The sequence below is a fragment of the Ursus americanus genome, chromosome 20, assembly GCF_024610735.1.
Source record: "Ursus americanus isolate L20-20 chromosome 20, mUrsAme1.1.p, whole genome shotgun sequence".
Taxonomy (NCBI): domain Eukaryota; kingdom Metazoa; phylum Chordata; class Mammalia; order Carnivora; family Ursidae; genus Ursus; species Ursus americanus.
Genome location: NC_142146.1, coordinates 14,918,553 through 14,945,106, shown reverse-complemented (window position 1 = coordinate 14,945,106; position 26,554 = coordinate 14,918,553). Strand labels below are relative to the sequence as shown.

Genomic DNA, 26,554 nt, shown 5'->3' with positions numbered 1-26,554 from the left:
CTTTTGAAATAAAAAGTGAAAGCTCAAAGATATTTGGTCTGTGAAGAATACACAGAAAATAGAGTCTATGTTCTGTGTATCAGTGATTCTCAGGGTGAGAAGGATTTATCAGAATTTCTGGGAAGTGGGAGAAGGAATTTCTATTTATCAAAAGAGGGCACAGATTAATAAAAAATAGTTTGAGAAGCACTGCTTTAGAGACCAGAATTCTGAAATCAGAAAGTCATTCCATTTTGCTTGCTCAGCACCCAGCATAGTGTCTGACACATAGTAAGTGCTTGATATAATTGTTTGTTGAATGAATCAAAAGTTCAAATTTGTTCCACAAATGGTATTTTGGATACTGAAAGAGAAGCTGCCAATGTTCCATTTGTACAACAAGTGGCAGAGATTGATTTGAGAATGCATTAACATCTTGAGGATTTTAATTAGCAATATTTAAATTGTTTCATAAAATTCGGTGGTGCACTTTGAAAGGGGTATATGTATACGAAGAGGTTGGTTTTTATTTTGAGCTGCACAGATCCTCTGCGCTTTCGCCTTAATTTTGAATTTTGGTTTCTTGCAAAGAGGAAAATGGGCACGATTTTTCATTCTTGTTGACTTCTTTAACTAAATAAAATACTGGCAGCCTGAGGAGCTTTGAACTCTTTGATCCTTTGATGTGTTAGATCATGAGGACATAAAATCTAAACCAAGAAGGGCATTGGTGTGACAGAGCAAGAGACAAAGGCCAGAAATAGAATGAAAGAGCCCAAGGGGCAGTAAAGTCTGGCAACTGAACGGTGGTTTTCAAGCAGAGAACACTGTGTTCTTGACCACCTGGTTTGCCTGACCCAGCATCTGAAGGGTAATCCGTTTCTCATGTCTTGTGGACTTGTTTAATTATGCTCACGGCTGAATACTCATCTTAAAAGTTCAGTTGAGAAACAATCAGTTAGCTTTCAGCTGTGAAGTCATTCTGGTCCTCTTGAAGATCTCTACAAATAGTCATTAATTACAATATCACTTATCTTTCCCAAACTGTATTACCAGTCATATCTTAGTGTGCCTATTTTATTTAGTATATGGGATGCCCGGGAAGGGAAGATACTTTGTTCAATGCATACAGCCTTGACTTAGTTTAACATGTGGCTTCTGCTCTTGATAATTCACCAATATTAATCATAGTGAAAGACACAAACTGCAACTTGCCTTCAACTAGGTTGTATGATTTTAAGAACCAAATGAACAGTAGCAACAAGGAAGCATCAAAGCATTTGCTAGATATCAGCCATAGGTCGGGCTCTTACACAAATCAATTGAGGCAAGACATCTGGCTGCTTAGAGCTCCCACATAATCCCATAGACAGGTAGCACTGAAAGTTCTTCAGCAGAGAAATGGCTTGATCAAAGTAGTACTTGAAGAAACTTCAGCCAGCAATTTTGTGTGCTTAAGGAACAAAAACAATAATCACATACTGTGGTTAAAAAAGCCAGGTATAGCACTAGAATTTAAAAATAAAAGTACTAATATCCCACCTGTAGAGTGCAAAAGAAGGGACTAATATAGAAGTAACCGAAAAAATAAGATGGGGACATGATGGGAGTGTCACAGTCCCTTCCCCCATATAAGTTTGGTTTGGCGGTTTGACATATTATCAATTTGCATAGACGTCATTGGCATCTTTGGTCTACAGCTAAATGAAAATAGACTTACATTCCAAAAGTGTGTTAAATGTCCTGGTAGGCACAACTTGAGTGACTTCTGAAAAATAATGTATCTTTGCCCCGCCCTTGACCAAATCAGGAAAGTAAAATGGGCAAAGGCATTATGAACAGTTTCTTCTCATATCTCCCAATATACCCATATTGGACAAGTCAAATAATAATCAGTTCTTTGCCAGTGTTGGAGCTGACTGAACTGCCATAATGTACCTGAGTTCAAGATGTCAGCTTGGTAATCTACAGAGACATAACCCAACCTAATATCATGAAATCAACCCATCAAACATTTATTGAACACCTTCTGAGTGCTAGGCACTACATGCAAGTACTTGGGATACAAAGATGAATAGAAAATAGGCCAATGGTAAAAAAAATATCATAGTCTAGCTTAATGTTGTTGTTATTGTTGTTGTCATTGTTTGTGATGTTGAAATGAATAAAGTATGAAGGAGCTAAAATCTAGAATCTGAAAAGAAGATCAGGAATAAAGTGAATTCTGAGCTGGATTTGGAAGGATGAATAGGACTTTAGCAGTTGGACAAGAATGGGTAAGGTACATGAGGGGAATGGGACAGGATATATAAACTCTTGGAGATAAAGATGTATGGGGTGATTAGATGGTAGCAAGTCACTTGGCATTCTTAGGATGAAATGTCACAATATAGACCCTGAGGCTAGGTCAGGGTAAATCTGATTTTAGGTAAAGACACTTGCCTCTTTGAGCCACAGGTCACTTTGTTCTTTTATTTATTCAAATAATATTTACTGGAAGCATACTATGTGGCCATCATCATTGTGTTGGGTGCTAGGAATCCAACTTCCTTCTAAGAACATAGGGTTGAATTAGGAATTCAGGTACAAAGAGGTGATTATGACACAGTATCAAAAGTGTTTCTATGTAGACTAATATGTGATGTTTAAGTCTGTAAATTCTTCAATAAGGTGCTTAAATTCAGAATCTACTTATGTCACTAGTTGTAGAAACTTGGGAAAATTACTTAATTTCTCTGTAACTTATATTACTTTTCTGAGGAAATAATAATAATTACCTCATAAGGTTGTTACGAGTATTAGAGGTGTTAAGATATATGGCCCGTGGGGCACCTGGGTGACCCAGTTGGTTAAGCATCTGACCCTTGGTTTTGGCTCAGGTCGAAATTCTCGGGGTTATGAGATCATGCCCTGAGTTGGGCTCTGCACTGGGTGTGGAGCCTGCTTTAGACTCTCTCTCGTCCTCTCCTCCTGCCCCATCCCCAACTCACGTGCATGTGCACACACTGTCTCTCTAAAATAAAATAAATAAATAATGTCTTCTAAAAGAAGATATATAGCCCACTTAGAACAGATCCTGGCATAAAATAAATGCTCAAGTGTTATTAGCAACAGCTATACTAGTCATTCTTGTTACAAGGGGCTATGGTGGCACAAAGAGAAAAAAATCAACTTACAGTAGAAAAGTCAGAAAAAGTGGAAGAAACTTCTAAATGGAGACATAAGGAGACATGGGGATTAGCCAAGTAAAACAATAAGTTGGAGAAGGAAAGTTTCAGGCCAAGGCAGCAACATATACAAAGGCTCATGGGTAGCAGGACAAAGCAAATTCAGGTATAAATGGTCCAAGGGCACAGAGACACTTAAAGAGAAATGAGGAGTGGAGAAAATGATCCTGGAGAAATAAGCTGGGGCAAAATCAACAGATATGATTACTTGAGGTCTATCCTGATAGCAGTAAACTCTAAAAGGTTTTAGGATGGAGACTGACATGACCGACTACCCCGGATACCATGTGGTAAATGCATTGAGGAGATGTAAAAGTAGGAAAGGGGGACCAGAACTCAAGAACTCGGGCACAAAATGAAGTTGGCATTTGCTCAAGCTGTGGAAATGAGAATGCAATGTTGACAAACTTATGACATATTAACTGACTGGCTGTCAGAGTAGAAGGATAGAGAAGAGTTAAAGGCAGTTCTTTAAGTTCCTGGCAACTCAGTGGCCTAAGGTGTCATTTGCTGAGATCTGAACCAGAGGACAGAGGATCAAGTTTGGCAGGAAAGAGACAAGTACCAAGTACGGTACTGCCTTACATGTTGAGCTTCGGCTATCTATGAGCATCCAAGCGGAAATACTAAATACTTGGATCTGTGTGTCTGGAACTTAGAAGACAGCTTTTAGCTAGAGATGAATTTTAGAGTTATTATCATGGAATCAAGTCATGTCACCCAGAGAATGTTCTTAGAATGAAGAGATGTAGGTGGATCCTTGTAAATATAAAATGGGCAGAAAAAAGAACCCAATATAAAGATTGGGAAAGACAACTGTAGACAAAGAAGGAAAACCAAGATTATGAGGTTTCAAATGAAACCAAAGCAAGAAAGTATTTCAAGAGCAGACTCTCCAGTAAGATGAGTCCTTAAAAGAAAGTCATTGGATTTAGTTACATCGAGGTCACTAGTCAATTTGATGGGAAGGGTAGAGACAATGAATGTCCTACACGGAAATAGATGCAGCAAGTGCCAGAAACTTGACAGATTTGGTTTCGAAGAAGAGTAGACGAGATAAAACTAAAAACAAATGGAGAATGGAATTGATGGATGTTCTGATTTTTTAAAGATGTTTTTAGATGGGGAATATTTGGTCATGACAGAAAGAAGCCAGGAATGTATTCTAAAGTTTGAAGATGTAACCCATGAAGGGCATGAGTGATAGAACTAGGTCATGGAGGAAGGCAGATATCTCTTGTGGGAACATGGGGAATAGGAAGAAGGCTTGATATATGTGCATACAGGTCTCTAAATGTAGGAATAGGATATCAGAGGATTTTTATGAGATGAACACTGTTTTTATTAGAAGAATTAAGTGACAGTGACCTGAGAGCGGGTGGGAAATGGCATGGGAAAGGATTTAAGGAGAACAAAGATTTGGAAAACTGTGGAGTAAGAAAGCCAACTACCAGTACATCGAATGTTTGAGGGGCAGTACTGGAGGTCCGTTAGAAGCTAAAGATTATGAATTTTTGTGATTATGCCCATCTGTGAGGATGTTTGATTTTCTGCTGTAGTGATCAGTAGCCAAGAAGGCAGACAGGTGGATTAATGCAGGGCTAAGGTTTTACTGACTAGAGTGAGAAAAAGGCCAATATGTGCTGACAGTATTGGCAAGAGAGTAATTGAGTGACAAACCATAGTTTCCAGATCAATAGAAAGAGAAAAGAGGGCCATAGGGATGGAAGAGAGGGAGAAACAGGGAATATAGAGAACAGAGGTCTCGATGAGGTATACGAAGTGATCAGAATAGAAGACTTGGGTGTAAGATTATGGGTAATGAACTGTTTCTTGGCAAAGTCAAGGTCATGAGAGCAGGGCTAAAAGGTGGACTTGAGGTGAAGGTGACAGAGATTAAAGAAATCAAGCAATATGAATGTAAGAGGCCGCTGTTTAAGTGGGTATTTTTGTAAGTCTGGATTTTTGTTGTTGTTGTTGTTTTTTTTTTTTTTTTTGACATTGATAAGATGTCAGTCAATCACTGATAGAACTAATAAAGAACATATTTCTGGAACATGTTACAAAGACACTAAAGACTTTTCTTCTCAAAATTTTTAAGAATGTTCTTTCCAGAACACTTGGAATATAGAGCTGATTAAAAGCAGAAACGTATATCAGATCAGTGTTTTTCGGGGCATGATTTGTGTATCACCATGATACTTCCAATGATTTTAGGAGGGATTCAAACTTGTCATTTTTACTCTAGCAGCTGTATATTACTTCAGTTATGAATCTGAATAAAGTAGAATAAGTTTATCAAACACATAGCTTAAGGGATACTTTGCTTAGGAAAGTTTGAGGTAAATAGTTAAAATGTGAATCCATTTTTTTAAAAAAAAATAATAATTCAGAAAGAATATGGGTAAGGCAAGAGTGGTGATGTCCAAAGAAAGTGGTAACAGTTTGGGAAGTGGAGTCCTAGAATTATTTCACAGGACTCACCTCTCCTTGTCAAAGTCTCTGCTACACCTTATCCAGTTTATTTCAAGGACAGAGGACAGAAGGCTGGAACTACCCTGTATATTTTCATGCAAAATCACAGACGCCTATTCTCTTTTTAGTGTTTTTTTTCCCTCACAATTATAACTTTTTAAAAGATCCTCCCATCTTAGACAAATTTGAATGAAAAAAATGACAAATAAAACATCATTTTTTTTTTCTATTCAGAGTTGGATTTTACGAGAAACAAAGGAAAACTATTGATAATTTGTTGTCAGATTTTTTTTTAAGATTTTATTTATTTATTCGACAGAGGTAGAGACAGCCAGCGAGAGAGGGAACACAGCAGGGAGAGTGGGAGAGGAAGAAGCAGGCTCATAGCGGAGGAGCCTGATGTGGGGCTCGATCCTATAACGCCGGGATCACGCCCTGAGCCGAAGGCAGACGCCCAACCGCTGTGCCACCCAGGCACCCCCCAGATTTTTATCTCAGTTGCTCTGAGCTGAATTTTCCTGAAGGGTATCATCAAGAAATCAGGCAAAAGGCTACTCTGGACAGGAGAACAAATTAGAACCAAAATTCATTCTTCTTTTCTAAAAACCTTAGAGTTTAAAACTTGAACCTGTGTTTGGGAAAAATGAAAAAAATAAAAAGGAGCCCAAAACTGCATTGATAGGAATCTGTAGAACTTCTGGAACCTATATGCATTTTCTGTCATATCTTTTCTACACACCAGCTAAAAGAGGTTGAGAATCATCAACGTTATCAGGACAACTTCACAATGAGGTTTCACAGAAAACGCATATGTAAATCACAATGGAGTTACACTCAGTGTGGTCAAATATGAACTTAAGTGTCAGATTTCTAGCCAGGGAGTCATGCTATAAGAATGAAGTCCTTCACAGGGGTACTTGCCTGGATTAAGACCAAAGTCCCTGTTGAAATAGTGTGCAGTTTTTGCTGCACATTGTCTTGGCTACTCAGTCAAAATCAGTTTGCGTTAGAAATCAATGCATTGCATTAATTTGGAATTGGCGATGCTTACCAAAGATTTGGTTGAAGCCTACCTGTATACTGCCTGTTCTTGGAAGGGAATCACTTTATAAAACTAGCCCGTAATTGGAGGGTTGGGGGCGTGCTTGAGCTATTTCAAAGAACAAAACCATTTTTCAAGTTCTAAATAAAATTTGTTTTCATGGATACCATGAGCTAATTACAAATGATTTGCATCTCTTAATTAAAAATTAGGTCCATTAGTACCTCCAATTAGCAACAATTAGCCATTAAATTGCATTTACTGTAAAAGGCCTGACACAGAGTTATGTGTTCCCACAAGCCACGCGTGGAAATCGGTTTCATTTCTTTGCTCAAATATTGTGCATCTATTTTCATTACAAAATTGCATTTGTTTAAATGTACTAATTGATTGTTTCTTTTCAATAAATTCTAATAAGGGAGACTTTGTTCTACTTATTATTCACTCATTCAACTAATATTTATGAGCTCCTAGAGGGCTACAAGGAACCAAGACTAGATGGTATAAAATAGAGATGGACCCATTTCCTTCAAAGAAGATAGAATCTCACAACAGAGCCCAGGACTGTAATGACTTGTCATATAACACAGCATGCGACAGATATCATAAAGGCAGTGTGCAGAACGGGCTTGGTATGAGTATTTGACAAATAGGCATGTGCATGCTGTTATTGTGTTCCCACTAGCACATTTATACTGTTCACTACATTACAAAAACAAAGCCTTAAAGACTTTTCCTGTTGGGCCACAATATTTTATTGCTTTATTCACGTAACCGATAACTAGAGGGAGCTTAAGTCAATCGACTGTTCTGATATATAAACATCACTAATTTAGCCCAATTGGGGGAGGGGTGGGTGTGGAGGGAGTTGGGATAGAAGAATACAAAATTTTATGGCTTATCTTCTAATCCAGCAAGTTTTTTCTGTAAAGGTCCATACTATAAATATTTTAGGCTTTGACGGCCATACAGTGTATCGTAACGACTCAACTCTGTCTTAGGGGTGAAAACAGCCACAGACTGTGTATAAATGGATGAGCATGGCTATGTCCCAATAAAGGTTTATTTATACAAATGGCAACAAGCTGGATTTGGCCTATGGGTTATATAGTTTGCCCTCCCCTGCTCCAATCAATTCATTTTGCAAGTATTCCAAATTAAAAACTATACTGACATCATAATAAGCATGAAGTACATTTCATTTTAAAGTTGGTATTTTTGTGTTTTTTTATTTCGTGCAAGGCATATGAAATATCAGAAAGGCAGAAGTGGGAGAGGTTGAGATAAAGCCTGAGAGAGACATTTCTGAATAATTTAGTATGTACAGCATAATTGTTGGTGGTACCGAAGTATTAAAACAATGAGTACATTATTTTTATTTTTCACATACTCATCATCTCTGGGTTTCCTGGGACTTATTTGTATGTACCAGCAATGGGGGATTATCAACCAGGAAAATTAAATATATATTCTGTTTAATATCCTCTTGACGGCTTTTAGAATTCTGCACTTCTAGAAATTTACAGAAAAGGTAAGAGATCTGTCATCCAAACGGAGGTGCAGTAAAAAATATATTTTACATCTTTATCACACCACCTCGGCTGGTACTCTCATGGGCCGTTGTGGTTGACTGACGTCCACTGAAGTCATTCTTGATCTGTCAGTACTAGCCAGCTCTTCTGTTTCCCCCTGGGTAACCACGTGTCTGAGTACTGTATTGTGCTTTTATACTCAAGGTGAAGGGAAGCTTTCCCGGTTTGGTCTAAAGACTCAACACTGCATGGGGCAGGCCTGGGAGGGCTGGAGATTGGACTGTCCGTCTGTGGCAGGGTCAGAGCAAATTTCCCTAGGTGATGCGGCACACACAAGACGTGGAGACGCAGCGTCCAAAATGCTCTCTTTGCGGTGGGCAGAATTCACAGCAAGTGGGGGCGATGGGCCTAGGGCATTCCGCAGCAGCAGATACATAGGGTCACTTCGTACCCCAGCCATCCCCAAGGGCAGTGACGTCTGTGATGGCAGCCGAGGAAGAGAGTCTTTTCAAGATATTAAAGGAAGCTAATTGCATGTGCGGGAATCAGCGCATCTGGCCCTGAGAGCACGTGGTTCCCTTTTTAATCAACGGCACCAAGTGGGCACGGGAGGTTCCTGCCAGAGAATCCAACCCTGAATTGTCTGCCATGCAGCACTTGCCAGAGGCGGGCTTGAGACATCTGATCCTGGAGAGACACGGCCTGACAGACATGCCAACATTTCTCTAGACTCTGTGTTAAATTAGTTTATCAGAAAGCAAAATACCTGAACCATATGATAGCACATCCCCACAGAAATGCTTTCTCAGAGTTAAAATGTAATGTTTTAACCTCTTCTTTCTTAGAGGGGTGACACATGACACAGACACTTAAACCACATCACTAGCTTTCTGGAGACACGGCAGTGGAAGTAATTGTCCATTATTTTACCCAATGTTCCCTATATAAAGAAGCCGATGATGAATTGCTGCTTGAGTTCAGTGCCTTGGCAAGTATCTCTCTCCAGATGAGCAGATATCCTTCTTTTGAACTGACATTCTAAAGTACATAACTTAATCTATTTCCCTTTTGGCCCTGGCTATCAGGATGGTTCAAGTCAGACGCAGTACATTGCAAGCCTTCCCAGTGGCATGTTCTTTTGATTGCTCTCGACTCTTCATTGATTTGCTGGTGTGTTTAATTGTGCTTTTTAATATAGTGCTTAATTATCTAAACCCTTCACAGATTTGACTTGGAAATACAAAAGCTCTCATTTTTATGGTAAAAAGCATAAATGAAAAAAATGCTAATGGGCTCAGGGAAGTTTGTGTGCTATAAAGTCTCAGTGGCAAGATAAAATGAAAGATGATTATGATGATGTGTTGATCCGATCTAAAAATTGGCTAGCAGGCAGTTTTCATTTATCCTCACACATGCAACTCGGAATAGGGAAAAGGATGGTATAATAATTAAAAATGGCTTTCAGAGTCAAGAAGGTGTATTTGATTCCCGGGCCAACTTTTTACTAATTATTTCACAATAAATTTTACTTAAATTTTCCGAAGCTTACTTTTCCCCTCCTTAAGTACAGATAGTACATGAGCACTTCTCTGTGTGCACTTACGTGAGGACTGAGATGACTTATCTAAAGAACTTAGTACATGCCTGAGTTGTACTAGATATTACATAACTGAGGCTTCCTTTTCTTCTCCTTTCCCTGCATTCAGGGAAGTACGTTGGAGTTTTTGAAGCATCAGTAACCTTATATTTGCTATAAGAGATTGACTGAACCAATGCTGTTTTAAAATAGTTTCCAAACCCAGTATCTAATAAAAGAAATATTAAAGGAGTTGACTATATACCTTCCCTATTGTCTGCACTATGATCGTATTATTAGTTGAATTAATATAATAAATAAAATTTAAAGCTTTTTTAACCACATGAAAAGATAATTCTCGTAATGTAAAGTGGAAAAGGTGACAAAATTGAACCACCGTTATGATTTTGAGTCCTAAACACGCACGTGAAGCTAAACAGGAGTGCATCACGTAATTATCATAGGTGTTTTTAATTTTTTTCTAAGCTTTTTGAAATGTTGCTTTGCAACTTGTATCATTTGCTAAAATGTTCACAACACAGTCTTTCAATATATCTAATATTGGGGAGATGTTTATAGACCAAGGAAACATGAGGGTATTAGTATAAAGGTGGTGATAATGATTGTCATGATTAGATTGGTTGCAGTGGTAGCATTGGTGCCCTCTAAAACTTTCCCCACCTCCATTCTTATATCTCAACACTGTGGCATTTACGGCAGAATTACAAGAAACTTATTTCTCTGATAAAAGTTGCATAGAATTTTTGAGCAATTCTGTAGCCTCAAGTCAGTCTTAATTTTTTATGTGAATTCATTATCCACCAACCAGATGGTGCATCTCCACACCCAGCTGACCACTGCTTTTAACATTGCCCATATTGAAGTCACGTTTCAAATGATATATCGTGTCCCTGGCATGCAGCACTTGGAACGACCTAAAATCTTCTCAGTTTATTTCATGGGAGACTTCCAGTCTCTTGTGGTTTATGGAATTGATAAAATATGTTTGAAATTGGGATTATATATAATATACTTTAATTACATGTGGGTATTAAGTCTAACTTCCATGAGTTTTATATTATATACATATATATACAATTATATATGTATATATATGTGCATAATTATACACCTTTAAAATGTATATTTAAAATAAAATCTCCTGCTTTGGGAGATAATTTGTTTTCCCAAGTTGCAGATCACAAAATATTTATTCCTAACAAACTCATGCTGATAACTTTTCAAGGTCCACTTGTCACCCAAGATGCTGCTTATACACTCTTCTTTTCTACCACTAACTTTTATTCATTTTGATAATGTGGAATATATCGCAAACAGTATATTACTTCTTATCAGGCCAATCCTTCTTTTTTACTTGTCTGAACTGTGCACTTTGGTGCACTCACTGTGATTTAGCTTTGATACAATATTGATTGCAAAGCCATCAGCTATCTGACCTAGATACTACATATCAAAAACAATAATCAAGTTTCCCATCAAGTTTCCTTAAAAATGAAAAACAAAAAGTTGAAAAGATTTTAAGCCAATGGTGCCCTTTAATTTACATGCAATGGACATATTTCAGCTGGCAGCAGAATCATGTTGGAATCAGGGTAATGGATTGCAGGCCCCTATAAGGCATAAATTTAATTACTTTATGTGCCTGCTCTGCATCCAGCAGTCTGCCCAAGAGACTCAGATCTGGGAAAGCACAGGACTCCAGATTCAGGAAATGGGAATTTCATTCATAATTGAACAGTTACTTTAACAAATCAAATATGTGGAGTTGTTTTAAAAAAAAATCATTGAGGTTTTTGAGATATTTGTTCTGGAAGATTAAAGCCTACTAGCCAAAGAAGACCAGAGACCAACTATAGTCAAACAAAATTAGATTTACTAGCTTGAAAAATGAGGGAGAAGTTGCAGGTAAACCATAGCGCATCTTAGAAGAGGGAATTCAGAAGGACTTATAGGATTTGAACTTGTACAGTATGACTTTGGGAAGGGCTTCAGGAAGTAATAGTTTACTCTGCATTGGTTGCTGTTGGGAAGTGGTGGGGGGCAACTGAATGATTGGGTGTCTTAGTAAGTATTGTCTAGTAAGTGAGAGGAACAAGGTAAAGCTAGAGTTGCCATTGTAATGATGCAGCAGTCACTCACATTGGACAGAAAAGGGAGGTGTTTAATTGTTTTTAGGTTTGCAAAATGCCCTTGCCTCCTCTGTCCTTTATCCCCCAGTCATTAACTGTTCTTGTCTGATAATTGTTGATAATTCTTAAAAATTGTTTAATTGGGAATACTATGACCTTGCTAATAGCTACCAGCTAATTAAAGATCATCTGAAAGATTTCCATAAATTCTTTCCTTATCTAAAGAGCAATTATAATGTTGCCTGATAAAAATATAACAGAACATTCAATGGCCTTGATAAAAGGTCAATACAAACATGAGATAGGGCAAAATGTGTTTTATTTATCATAAGCATTGAGTGTATATGGAAAGTACTGCTAATGCAAAAATGACTCGGTGTACACAAAGAATACCTTGTGTTCAAGGTGCTGTGCTAAGTACGTTATGTGAATTGATTGGTTGCATTTGATTTTCACAAACGTCCACTAAGGAAGTTTCCATGCCCTCTACAAAATGATTCTTTACAAGCTCAGCTGGACCTCCCACTCATATTTTTCCTCCTTCAGCTGTTGTAAACTTTTTGACTTTCTCAAGTTCCAAACACAAATCTTGCCATTTATGCTCAGAAGATGGCTACCTCCTCCTTTATGAGAAGACATATTTGATCTGATCTCCCACAAATGTTTTCCCTTTACTTCAAATGTCTGTTTTTTTCATTCTTCCTCTCTTCCTATCCTCTTGTATTTTGTCAAGTCACGTCCTTCTCTTTGTCAATATTAACCCTTCCTTCTATGTTCTTGTTTTCATGTCTTAACCTCTGATGTTCTTACAGCTGTGATCCCACACACACCTTTATCAACATATACTTACCTATTGATGACATTCCCTCTGCTCAAACAAAAACAAAAACAAAGGTGTAGGTCAAGTCTATCTTGTTTTCCAGGGTACTGGTCTTAGGGCATTTTGCTTTTCTTTGTTCTCTTCCTCAGAGAAGTCATCTGCTTCCTCAGCTTTAACCATCATGTAGATGGCCTCCAAATCTCTACTGCTTATCCCATCCCTTGAGTTCCCTGCCCCCATTTCTAGATACCTCTGAAATGCCCCCCTTCCGCTTCTACCACCTTTGGCTGGCCTGCCAAAGCCCAGACTTCATATTCACAATTCAAGACTCATAATCTTTCCTCCCTGTCTACTTTATCCCACAGACTTCCCTAGGGTTCAAAATAATACTTTCAGTATTATTTCTCTAAGACGAAATTTTCAACGTTAAGTGTATCTATGAGTTTAGGATTGTTATGTTCTTTAATAGTATCTTGGAGTATATAGAGCTCTTCCTTTTGGGTGAGAACCATATGATTTAATACTCAACTAAGCTTGGAGTAGAAAAGAAAATCTCTTATAAATTGACAAGTCATTTTTCTTCCAAAATATTGTGCTTCAAACCTCAAAGACATTTTGGCTCACTCTTCCCCACATGCAGCTTTCTTTCTTTTTTTTTTTTTTTTTACTTCCACAATATACTCTGAATCTGCTCTCCATTTGAATCCCATTCCATTCTATTACCCCAGTCCAGGTTGGGTCCTTATTATCTTCTAATTTTATTATTGCAGTATCAATACCTGGCCTTTCCATTTCAGCCTTCACACAAATGCCTGAATAAACTTTGAGATTAACATTTTTACTTTAACTTGATCTGCAAGGATATGATCTTAATATAACAATTGCGAGTTACCTTAGTAAATAACTGTTCCGTACTCTATTCTTTCAGTGCCAGAGAGAGGGTACAGATTAGATCTCTGAATCTAAAGTCAACTTTTCTAATAGCAACACTCAAACTTGCAAACCAGTACATGGCAGAAATGTTACAGTACTCAAAGCTACGGATGGTTTACAGAGATTATTCTACAGGGACGTGGGTGTTAAAACTGCGTCATACTGTAGAATCACAGTGCTGATTGCTCATTGTGCTCTGTGTGAGTGCAGACCTAAATTTTCTGTTCTGAGAAGAATATTATCTTTCCTGCAGCTAGCCTCCAAATAATGGGAGGTTTATTTTGGGTGGAGTGAGTGGGTTTTCTTAAAATCTTCTTAGCTTCTTCAATTTGACACTATCTATCCAATGCCAAGTTCAGCATTGGGACTTATGTGTTACCAACAGCAAAGAAAGCTACATTCCAAGTTCTTGTCAAGAAGTACAATTCCAGAGTCACTAACACTCATACCTTTCAGAACCTTGGCTAAAAGAAAATAGTATTTTTGGAGGAATATTTGGATAATATGCAGTATATCCATTCTTCTTAGTTATTCTAAATTATAACCTTGGATTAAGCTGAAGAAGCTGTCTTACGTGGAATTCTGTGTCCCACTGACCCCCTGAAAAATAGCTTTTTCTCAAGTATGCATTGGCACAATGCCATTCACTTCCATTTGAAGGACACTGTAATACTAGTCCTTGGAAACTTACTTTGCTTACTTTAAAGGTTTTGCTCCTTAGACTACACAGTATCTGCTCTTTTCTGATCCATGGGAGAAATGTCTCTCTTGCCTCCATATTGGGAATTATTCTTCTATGCATCTGATTTATTTTCTTACCTACTAGACACAGCGAATCGTGTAATTCATTGCTAACTAACTGACAAATTTTAATGGTGTATATTTTATTAACCTTGCTGACTTCATCTTACTTTTTTCCCCTCATCTCATTTTTCTCACTTATTTGATACTACAACATTTGTACAATTTTGGAAGCTGCCTTAAATCCTTTTTGGGAGCAAGCTGAGCTATAATTACAAAAATGAGTGAAGACTCCTAATGTATGATATGCTTAGTCATGAGCCACAGCTCAAAGGGTGCAAGAGTTAAGAAGGACTCATTAGCCTTGTGTTCGAGACCTCCCACGGTATAATCCTCAAGCTACTCTTCCAACTGCTTTTCCTACCGTGTCCTTCCATAATTCTGCTCTTTCACTTATCACAGTTATTTATAGGATGTGTTTGGCTGTGAGCACTTTCTTGCTTGCTTGCCCTGTGCTGACTTTCTACCTGGAACTTCTTCTCTGCCACACCTGCAGTTTGTGTTGGTCAATTCTTCCTCGTCTTTAACAGTGTCTCTGCCATGAATTTCTTCCCAATTTCCACAGCCAGATGTGATGTCACTTTAGTTTGGAAATTCAAAGTCCTCTGTTAACCCCTGGTGTACTTCACCTGACAGTATAGTATATTCCTCGCCACCTCTCCACCCCAGCTTGAGACCGCAGGTCCCTGGGGTTTTGGAGTTCAAGAACTGTGCCTTTATGCCTAGTTGTACTAAAGCTCAAATTTTTGATGAAAATAAAAGTCTTTAGATAAAGTCTCACCCTCAAGGACAGACATCAGTGTTGATTTTTACTCCAAATATAAATTTAGAAAACCAAATGTGAAAGCAATACTAAGCTAGTCAGAGGCCTGAATTATCTCTAATAGGCCTAAAATTTAGGACATCCCCCCCCCCCAAAGTTACTCTAATTAACTGTCATCCCTTGACGGGATTAGCATAGCATCCATCTTAATGGTCTTGCTGATTCAAGCCTTAACCCACCCAACCCCTTCTCTCGACAGCCACCAGTGTCATCTTTCTAAAACTCTTTCAAGCCCTTTCACAACCTTCAAAACTCCCTCCTTAGTACACAGCCCCTGTTACAAGGTCCTTCATGATCCCCATGTCTCTTCTCCACCCTCATCTCTCACTACTTCTGTGCTCCAGGCATAATTGCTTTCAATTTGCAGGATGGGCCATGCTTCTAGGGTCTTTGCCTAAGTGCAAATATTACTATGAGCCGTCCCTCTGTCTAGATGTCTAATGCTTTTCCCTCTACTCTTCAATTTGCTAATTTGAGATTGTTTTCCAGGGATTGTCTCAGATTTTTTTTTCCCCCTGGGAAGTGTCCTTCATCTTTCTATCTTGGCATAGAGATGGCATTTTTCTTATTCTTTTAGGTTTCCCAGAGTATCTTCATCAAAACATTTAGTACACTGAAGCATCATTTTCTGTTTAATTATCTTTCTTTCCCTCTGGAGTCAAGACTATAAACTCCTTTAGAGCAGGGACTACTTATATTTACCTTATTTCCCTGTTACCCAGAACCATCTGAGTAGGTGCTTAATAAATATTTGTAGGTGAATAAATGATGCCCACATGTAAGAATGCTGATTTGGTAGACACACCTATATAATCCTAACCTTACTTAACTTAAAAAAAATTAAAATAGTAAAAGGAAAACAGAATTCCCAAGAATTTTGGAAATTTGAATGAACAACTAAATGCAAAGAGCTTTCTGAATGGGATAGGAAAATCTCATGAGCAAGAAAGTGGAAGAAAAAGTGAAACAATTTGGAAGAAACGGAATTATTAGGAAAAGAGTCTTAATGAAATAATTTAAAATGTTGGTGGAAACCCACAAAGTGTCGGTTAGAAATATGACTGCCCTTCAGCAATGCTGCTTATCTGGAAGATTTCATTTTGTTAATTGTCTTCCCTAGATAACCATCATATTCATTTATCTTACTAACATCATTATAATTGATTCCCCGGAGTCACCTTCTGGAAGTACTTTCATACCCTTTTTGTTGCCCAGGTCCCTCACATATACACCATTGCAAACACACTAGTCCCAATGACAGAGCATCTTTGCCTCGTTTGTGTGTGTGTGTGTATGTGTGTTAATTCTTCAGTGACCTGTGTCATACCTTTTGCTTATTGTCTAAAAGACATGCATCCAGGTGCCCCATACTCATTGTGACTGGTAATCAGGGCAAGTAATGGCCTTTAGCTCTTTTTCATTAATGCAATGGAAAAGCACCATGCCCAATCCATTAGTGATGCACTATTATATTAAAAGCTTACTTAAGAAAGGCAGCCAGCCAGTGGACATAGGGCTGGTTTCTCTTAAATAGGATTTTCAGCCATGATAAAACAAGGCACCGTTTCATTCAGCAGGAAAGTTTCTGCTCTCTCCCTGTCTCTCTTTCTCATTGTGTTTTGTCCTAATTTATCCTGGCAGTCTGTAAGGAACTTAACTAATGTTTCCTAATGACATTGAAAATTCTTGAAGATTAACAGTGTTCATAGGGATAAAATATCAATTTGTCTTTTAAAAACTTCTCTCTTTGATTGTTCCTATCTGTGGATTTTAGTTTCTTGAATTCCTTACCCTCAAAGAGATGTTTTTCCTCTTGATTTTTCTTGCTATAAAACCGGCTATAAATATAAAATAAGCAGCCATTCTGTTTGGGTTTATTTTTTATTATTATTCTTTTAGCATTCATGCAGATAAAACTCCCCTGTTATTTTCATTCCTTTAGGAAATTATGTTTGATTGATGGCCTTGAACTTGGCTAGTTTAGGCAAGATTTGAGGATTTTTTTAATCCCCTAAACGCAATTGAATTATTTTGCCCCTAGCTGATAGTATAAGGTGTCTGTTTGCATTAAAACTTCCACCACTGGCGTTTGTACTTATCACCCAAGCCATTTAAGGCTTCAAGTTCATTTGAAGAATTAATTCCATGTGATATTAAAGCACATACGTGTGTATAAGGCCTAGTTTCTAAAATACCTTTCCTTGGGAAGTTCCTCAAGAGTGGAATGCAACCACTCAACCACAGTAAAGCACATCAACCTCATAGGACTTCTTCTGTAATCACTAATTTATATATTTAAAACAATGAGTATTAACATAAATAATACAACCAAAGAGTTCTTGTTAAGCACGGAAAGTGCAGTTTTTGTGTTCTCTTCTGCAGTGACCTCCTGTCACCACTTTTTCTCACCATAGTCCACTCTCAGTGACCACACAGGAGGAGAAGACACGAGAACATGACAGCACAGCACAAGTAGCCCATCCCATGCCAGCGCTGGGCAGGCAACACACAGTGAAGGGAGGAATATAGCTTTGAGGAATATCAGCATTTAGATCCCAGCCGCTCAGTGCTTTCTCTGGGCCTCTCTGGAGCGGAAAAGGCAGTTGATACTCTTTGAGCTTGATGAGAAATTAGAAGAGTCACAATAGAGACTTCATTCTACTCATTTTCTAGGATTCCAGGTTTACGACTTCACATTTTCCGTTCTCTGCCATTGGTTCTCAAGATGTGGTCCTAGACCAGTAGCATCAGCACCTCCCCAAAACTTGTTAGAAACACAACACTTAGGCCCAATATCATTGTCTCTTATAAGTCGTCCGGGTGATTATGATGCTCACTCAAGATTGGGAACCTCTTCAAGCCAGTCAGCCAATCACAGGCAGATGAAGGGGGTATAAAGTTGGACTAACTAAGACAATGGAAGGAGCAAAACTGATGGTGGAATAAAAGAAGAATGTTCATTGTCCTCCATTATTCAAACTCTTTTCTTCCTCCCAGAATTCTATTGTACATCGTTGCTGTCTTGTTTGATTTCCTTCTTTCAGTGTGATTTTTTTTTTTTAAACCATCAACATTTGACTTGGAATATGAGTCTAGTGGCTCCTTTGGGGAGAACCTGAGAAATCCCTGTGTGAATTTATGCAGTCTACTCAAACTATCAGGATTCATGGCCTATAATGATAGATTTAGGAAATCCTTGGAAATGAAATCAAATGAATGGGCATATTTCCATGGTGTGCACATTCACTACGGCATGGTTAGTTACTCAAGTTAGTTACGTGGTTACTTCAGGGAGGTCTTAGTAATGTTAAAGCTCTATTCTAAAAGGACCAAGACTCATATGCAATATATATAAATATATAGAAGCAATCATACCATATCAACAACCATCTGCCTCTCCAGCACATTCCTTTGAGCCTCTAGTAATTAGAAAAGTGACTAAATTGGCCCTTTTTATTTTCCACTGGTGTCAAATACAGCTAAAAGGATTACACTGTACTTGGATACTAAGGCTCTTTTTGTAACTGGCAGCATCTAATCCTGATTATTTACTGTTTATATTAATAAAATATGAAAAAGTAGAAACAGAGCTTTCAACTGAGTTCCCAATTTCACACCCAGGATGACCTTCATTGTCCACAGACTCACTGTGACTCATTGCTAATGAGGACAGTTGTACTTTTCTCTCCTCCTGTCCATGAGCCCCACCCCCTCTTTTTGCCAGTGCTGCAGAAAGAATCCTGTGTACAACTGGGAAGGGTGGTTTTTACCTACATCCCATGCCTTTACAATTGTTTACAATTCCTTTGGGGATACACACACACACACACACACACACACACACACACACACGTATACATATATATACATACACATATACACGCTCACACACATATATATGTCTCTGTTTTACTTTCCTGTTGTTAATGCAAGATTAAACTCCAAGGAAGAATGATAGAAATACCAAGTACAGAATTTGAATGTATCACTTAAACTTGATTAATCTTTTAGTCATTATGTGAAATATAGATTTCCTAATGGAACGTATTTAAGCATAACTTCCCAAACAACTCCTAGGGTAGCAGATCTAAAATTTTGTGGCGTATTAGAATCACTGGGGGAGCTTTAAATATCCAACCACCCAGCCTATGCTCCAGGCTCATTAGATCAGGTTATCTGTAGGCGGGATCCAGGCACCAGTATTTGGTTAGAGCTGTCCAGGTGATTCCAATGTGAAGTCAAGCTTAAAAACCAGCGTCCTTGAGAATGCACCTCAGTCTCCTGAAATGTTGATGTACCTAAAAAAAAAAAAAAAAAGAAAAGAAAAGGTCTAAGGTCCACCACATTTGGGAAATGTAGCAAACTGCATTTGTCTTCCTAGAGATGCTTACACATTCACAATAAATATTTGCCCGTTAAACACTGAGAAGTCCTGAAGGGGAAGAAATGGTGGATGTAAAGAAGGAAGGAGGAAAAGAGAGAAAGGGGCCCTCACCCCCATGATAAACAAAAATATCTACATAGCTTGGTTTATCCCCTCCTTTTTCAAACTTGTTTACTCAGAGATAACTTTGTATGTGGAACACCTGTCAAAAAACCCTTGGAACACTCCTTTTAGGGAAGAGAATTTGGAAGATCCTGAATCAAAGGAATCTACAGTGAAGGCTTTTCTTACAATGCCTATTAGAGAAGACCTGGCTACATCCAGCTTTGCTTCACTCCTATGTAACATTTGATATTTAAAATAACTTATTGAGATGGCCAACATATCCATGAAAAGATGTTCAACACCACTCATCATCAAAGAAACGTAAATCAAAAATGAGCTATCTCCTCACACCTGTCAGAATGGCTAAAGTCAACAACACAAGAAACAACAGGTGTTGGTGAGGATGTAGAGAAAGGGGAACCCTATTGCACAGTTGGTAGGAATGCAAACTGCTGCAGCCATTGTGGAAAACTGTATGGAAGTGCCTCAAAAATCTGTATGGAAGTACCCTATGATCCAGTAATTGCACTCCTGGGTATTTATCCAAAGAATACAAAAGTGCTCATTCAGAGGGATACATGCACCCCTATGTTTATAGCAGCATTATTTACAAAATCCAAGGTATGGAAGCAGCCCAAGTATCCACCAATTGATGAATGGATAAAGAAGATGTGGTATACATCTACAATGGAATATTATTCAGCCATAAAAAAGAATGAAATCCTGCCATTTCCAATGACATGGATAGAGCTATAAAGTATAATGCTAAGGGAAGTCTCAGAAAAAAAAACAAATACCATATGATTTCACTAATGTGGAATTTAAGAAACAAACAAACAAACAAACAAAAAAGCAAGGGGGAAAAAAGAGAGAAAAAGTCACCCCAAGAAACATACTCTTAACTATAGAGAACAAACTGATGGTTATGAAAGGGGGCAGGGAGGCAGGGTTGTTGGTGAAATACGTGATGGGGATGACGGAGTGTAGTTGTCCTGATGAGCACTGGGTGATGTATGGAAATGTACACCTGAAGCTAATATAACACTCTGTTAACTAACTGGAATTAAAATAAAACTTTAAAAACAGAAGAAAGATAAAGTAATGTATTGAGTTTAATATTGGAGTTCAGAAATTATACAAGATATCTGATAGAAATAGGATACATGGGTCACAAGCGCTACATACAATTTAGATGAGAAAAGTCAGTGTCCCAAGATTAACCTAACAAATAAGTTGAATGAGTGGTATCCAGAGAAATCCAACCTTTAGTTACACTGGGAAGGTGTGGGGAATCCAGTCAGGTAGGAAAGCCGAGTGATAGGATAGCAGAAATGGTACCAGGATATAATAGCTCTAGTATTTAGTGGTATTTGCAGAGTTGGTACAAATAAAGTGATAGTTTGGGACCAATCATACTCCATTATATATTCTCTGCTCCTAGGCTTTTCTAAGAACTGTTTCAGAACTTTTCTTATCTCTGGGGCCTATCCAATCAACTAGAGTAATCTTACAGTTCTTTCTTTTGTCAAAACTGACCTGAGCCTGTTTCTCAGGATTTCTTCACCTCCTTCCTGAGGGCCTATTATACGGTATAAACTACTAATTTCTCAATGTGTTAACATTTAACCCTGGTACTGGAATGTCAGGCACTGTGGCAGATTTTTCCACATTAAGCTGCAAGGCAGATGTGGAATAGCGGCGGCCATTTTCCGTAAGTTCCCTCAGAGATCTCAGAAAACTCTGCTAACTAGAATCTCCTATTTAGGAAATGGTCTTGAGATACTGTAAATAGTAATGAAAAGTATTCGAAGTAATTAGGCTAACTGAATTTGGGTAAATGTTTAAAAGAGACGGCCAACTATCAATGTCAGAGCAGTTTCCATCAGCAACTTTTATTGACGGGATGAGAGAGGATAAAATGCCTAACAGGCAGAGTAACACAGCAGCCTCTGTTACCCTGGCCTGCTGTGGTTTTGGCCACTTCTATCCAAGCTGATAATGTTGTGGGTTTTTTTTTTTTAACTCTTTTTCTCTTTTGCCTAACTTCTTCTTTTAAATTCATATGACCTCCCCAACCACAGGAATATTTAAACATCCGGCTCACAATGGTTTAATTTAACGGCTCAAATGATGTCACTAAAGACCTGTTTTCTTTCTGCATAGCTGATGTCATCTACATTCCACAGCCTCGCATCTGACATACCCTATCCCGCTCCCCTGTCCTGGTGGCAGAGTGGCTGTCCCAGCGATGACCCCATATACTCACACTATCCTCTGCCAGCAAAGGGCAAAAGTCATTTCTAGAAATCTCCACAAAAAAAAAAAAAAAAAAAATTCTTTCCCGGAAGCTTCAGTAAACATCTTCTGTAGTCTCGCTGATTCTGAAAGTTTACTCTCATCCACTCCACTACTGTGGAGTTAACTGCATTTTAGCTACATGGTTGGCAAAGGGCAACATAAGGGTTCTCAAAGGAAATCCAGGTTCCTATTGAGAAGGGGGAATGGCTGCTGAGTGGGTAAGAAAAAATGAGGCCTACACCTTCCTTCTTGTCATTGTTCGTTTCTCTAGAATGTGTGTTTATTATAACTTGTGATCTTGAGTCACAGTTTAGTCATTGATCCCTCTTTTTAAGTTTCTCTTCTTGTTTTGTAAATATCCTTCAGATAAGAATTAAGGGTCATTTTTAAGAAATTCCAACACATATATTTTTATTTTCTGTAAGTGGGCATGAAATTCATGAAAGAGGACATTGGTTAAACATAGTTGCATCTCATAAATATTTTTGAACGGTGTGTGGGAAACACAATTCCTTTGGTCAAAGGAAAGAGAAAAACAGGCCCAAAACTGTTGAAACATCTGTAGTTAATGTTCTAGGAAAATAGTGTCCATAGTAGCCTTTCAGTTAGTGAAGGAATGTCCCCAGGCTCTGAATAGAAACTAAAGTCTTCTAGGATAAAGATGTCAAGAACAGATGAACTAAGTGGGACCAAGCCAAGGAAAATCAGGACATAAAAATTAAAAATAGTGTTATATCTACATTGATTTTTCTCTCTATGTGTCTTTGGTTGCCTTACTTCCTCTGTTGTCTTACTTCTGGTCCTTTTGTTTATTTAGTTTTTATATCCATTAGTTTTATTTCCTGTTGGAACTGCTTTTTACATGCTTATGTCCGTGATCAAACCCTTTATTTCTTATTTTTCCAGTGGATGAGAAAATATTAAGATTTAGGGTAACTTTTCAGCCCTTCCGAGTTGACCATACTCAATTTTACCTTCTTTGTTTAAGAATGTTTACCCAAATGTTACTGGGTCCCCCAATATTTTTAAACCAGATAGGATTGGCTGGAAACCCCAATTCCATACCCATTGGAAGTCCACATCTTTCCAAAATAGGTAAACATTTCTAGGGTATTATAGGCACCTCTGTCTGCTCTCTGTATTCTGCATTGTGTTAATTCAGATGTGAGTTTACCACCTTTCCAGTTTTCACAAAAAATCCTATTCAGAATAACATTCATGAACTCTTGGGCATGCTCAGTAATGGACACACAATGGGCATTTAAACAATCTCAAATTGATTATGAAGTTGCATCCCTGTGCATGAAAAGTCCTTTCGCCACTTCCCCATGGTGGGATTTTGCCCACTCTTCTTCCCTTCTACATCCTTAGGCTCATTCTGCTCATGGGCATCTCTCCCCATCCCCACTGCCACCCTCATGGTGTTTCCTCTGGCTCTCCCTTTTTCTCCCACTTCATCTCTTTAGAACTCTCTTTTCATGTTGGGTGAGTGTCTGCCATCCATGCCTTTAGGGCCCTATGTCCACCCCAGGTGTCTCAATGTAATTTCTATGAGAAAATAAATAAGCATTTCCTGCCTAAGCTGATTTCTGATCCTAAATATTAAGATAATGAAAGTTTTGTCTTATCATAATAACACCAACAAAAATAAAACCAATAATAGTGACAGTTCTTATCTCTTGGGTTCTTAATAGGTACCCAGCCCTGTGCTAAGAGCCTTGTGTGCATTATTTCGTTAATATTTCCAAGAAACCTTTAAAGAATTTTACAAGAAAACTGAGATTTATAGATACAAACCTAGGTCTTTCTCAACCATCATGCTAAACACTGTAGACATATTTTCCTAGTTTTATGGGTTGTTATTATTATAAGAGACTTTAGATTTCTTTCATATTGCCCTGAAAATCAAATGGAAAATTATTTCTAAATCCCTATTGTTAAATAGGTAATGATTATTTTTAAAAAACAATCTTTATGTAGTCTTACACTCATGCTCAAATTGAGAAAACCCTTTGCAATGTGTATCAACAACTGTCCCAAAAAAATGAGGTTTCCACTTTTTAAATTTGTGAATACATACATATTTACTGTAAACATCATTATCTTTATCATTCATTTGCTAAATTTGAAGCCTAGTGTTAGAGTCGTTTATTTTTTAGATGCTCTTCAAACTGATATGGTAAACTATGAATCAACCCCCAAATCATCTTATTGTCAAACATCTAGATGCCAGGAAGTAAAACAAACAGAATGCATTCATTAAATAAGGATATTTCTTATGTGTTAAAGAGCACCAAAAATACTGTATTAATGTTAATGTACTCAAAATAATAGCAACAGCAAAAACAAAGAACAGGAAACAAAACCAGAAGAAAAGTATTTTAGTTTTGCTACTAGATTATTTTATGGGTGGAAGGTTTGGCTGTCTTTCAGAGAAGCTTTTCTGATCAACACTAATGATAAGGAGAGTTATGATAGGCATCCTTTCTCCTGTCCATTAAGAAATTGTGAAAGCACTTGTGATTCGGAGTAATAATACCAATGGTGGTTTCTGAAAAGCATTTTCAAGATTCATTCATTTTGTACAGTTCCGTACAGGGAACATTTGCTTAGGCTTAGACTGAACTTGAATTCAAACTTTCAACTCTCTAGAATGAATGGCCTCTAGTATTGAACAGGTGGGAAAAAAAGAAGAAAGTCTATTTAGATATCCAACAAGTAATAGTTTTAGCATGACTTACAGGCATTCATTCATCAGGCTGTGAAACCATCTGAGATCTCACCTGGCCTGGCTGGAACCTGGAGGTGAGCAAATGCCAACAGGCTTCTCTCTCTGGTCTCTGGAATCACCATTCTAATTCAGTTGGCTGGGGCTTCCACCTTCATCTAGTCTTTATCATCAAGATACTCCATACTGCTTGCCCAATGGATCACCCATTTACTGCTGACCTCCTATGCTATCTTTTTCTCTGTGTCTTTCTGAAAGCACTTTGTAAAACACAAAGATAAATTCCCCTACATCCTCATGAAAAATTATTTCTTCTTCATGTCTCACCTAAAATCTGTTTTCCTCAACCACCTTCTTGGATACAGACTTTACTTTCTCCTGTGACCAATGGAGCTGGAAGGAGGGGTTAGCAGTCTTTTACATCACTATTGCCTCTTGTATACAGCGTGCAAATTCCTTCTTTTAATGACATTGCCACGGGATGTTATCCTTTTCCTCTTCTTTTTGCTATCATTCATTGATCTCCTTGCCAACCCCCACATTCAGTATGGCCTTTTGTCACTAGTCTCCTCTTGCTTCCAACTCCTGCCTCATTATTACCGTGGTGTCAACATCCCTTCACCTTCTTGATAATTCAATGACCTTTACCTTATGTAACTCCAGCCCCCCATGTCAAAGGCCACATTATAGATCTAACCATAGTGGCTGCCTCTTTAAAATCTTAAAGCCCTCATAGTTGTTAATCAGCATTTCATTCTTGCATCTCTCCTTTTCTGCTGCATCCATCAACTTTCCCTATTCCATTTCTTTCCCTGTCCAGCCAAGAAAGCATTGTGTGTTGCTTCACCTGTTCTCTTGCCAGGACCCTCACTACCACCATTAATAATAATGATGGGACTTGAATTTTTTCTTTTATCCTGGGTCATCTCTCTCTCTAATGCTCCGATGAAACAATTCCAAATATTTACCTTTCAGCGTATCCCAGTGAAAAGATTTCACTCATTTTCCTTTCTGTTCACAAGCATGCTGACCTTATTCTCCCTGAGTTTCTAGTGCTCTCCCTGAAAAATCCAATGGTCACTTAATGCAGGTGAGATGTTCTCACTCAGGCTTGAAGCAGTCTTTGGAATATGGATTCCTGAGCGAATCTGGCGTTTTCTTACAATTTGGGGTTTCCAGTATCTGAAGGCCTGAATCAAGAGTCTCCACCAATATTGGGTATTTTCTATTAAAGAACTTTGGTGGGTCTTAGGAAAGTCTCATCTCTACTCTTTATAATAATTTTCATTAGTATTCTTTCATGCCATAATGTGCTTCCAAACTTGAAGACACACTATAAGCACATTTTGTCTACTAATTCATTTATGGCATAGGCATTGTATTAGGGTTCTGTACAGAAACAGAACTAGTAGGAGATAGATAGATGATGATGATAGATAGATAGATAGATAGATAGATAGATAGATAGATAGATAGATAATAGATAGATAGATAGATAGATAGGTAGATAGATAGATAGATAGATGATAGAATACATAGAGAGATAGATAGACAAAAAGGTAACTTATTATAGGAATTGACTTACATGGTTTTAGAGGCCAAGAAACCCTACAGTCTGTGATCTGCAAGCTGAAGAACCAGGTAAGCTGGTATAATTCAGTCCAAATCTGAATCAGGGAGC

General features: G+C 38.0%; 1 protein-coding gene across 4 annotated transcripts in view; it reads left to right on the top strand.

Moving 5' to 3' along the window:
* RBMS3 (RNA binding motif single stranded interacting protein 3) overlaps positions 1-26,554 on the top strand; it is a 678,653-nt gene that overhangs the window by 622,172 nt on the left and 29,927 nt on the right. The window lies entirely within an intron of this gene.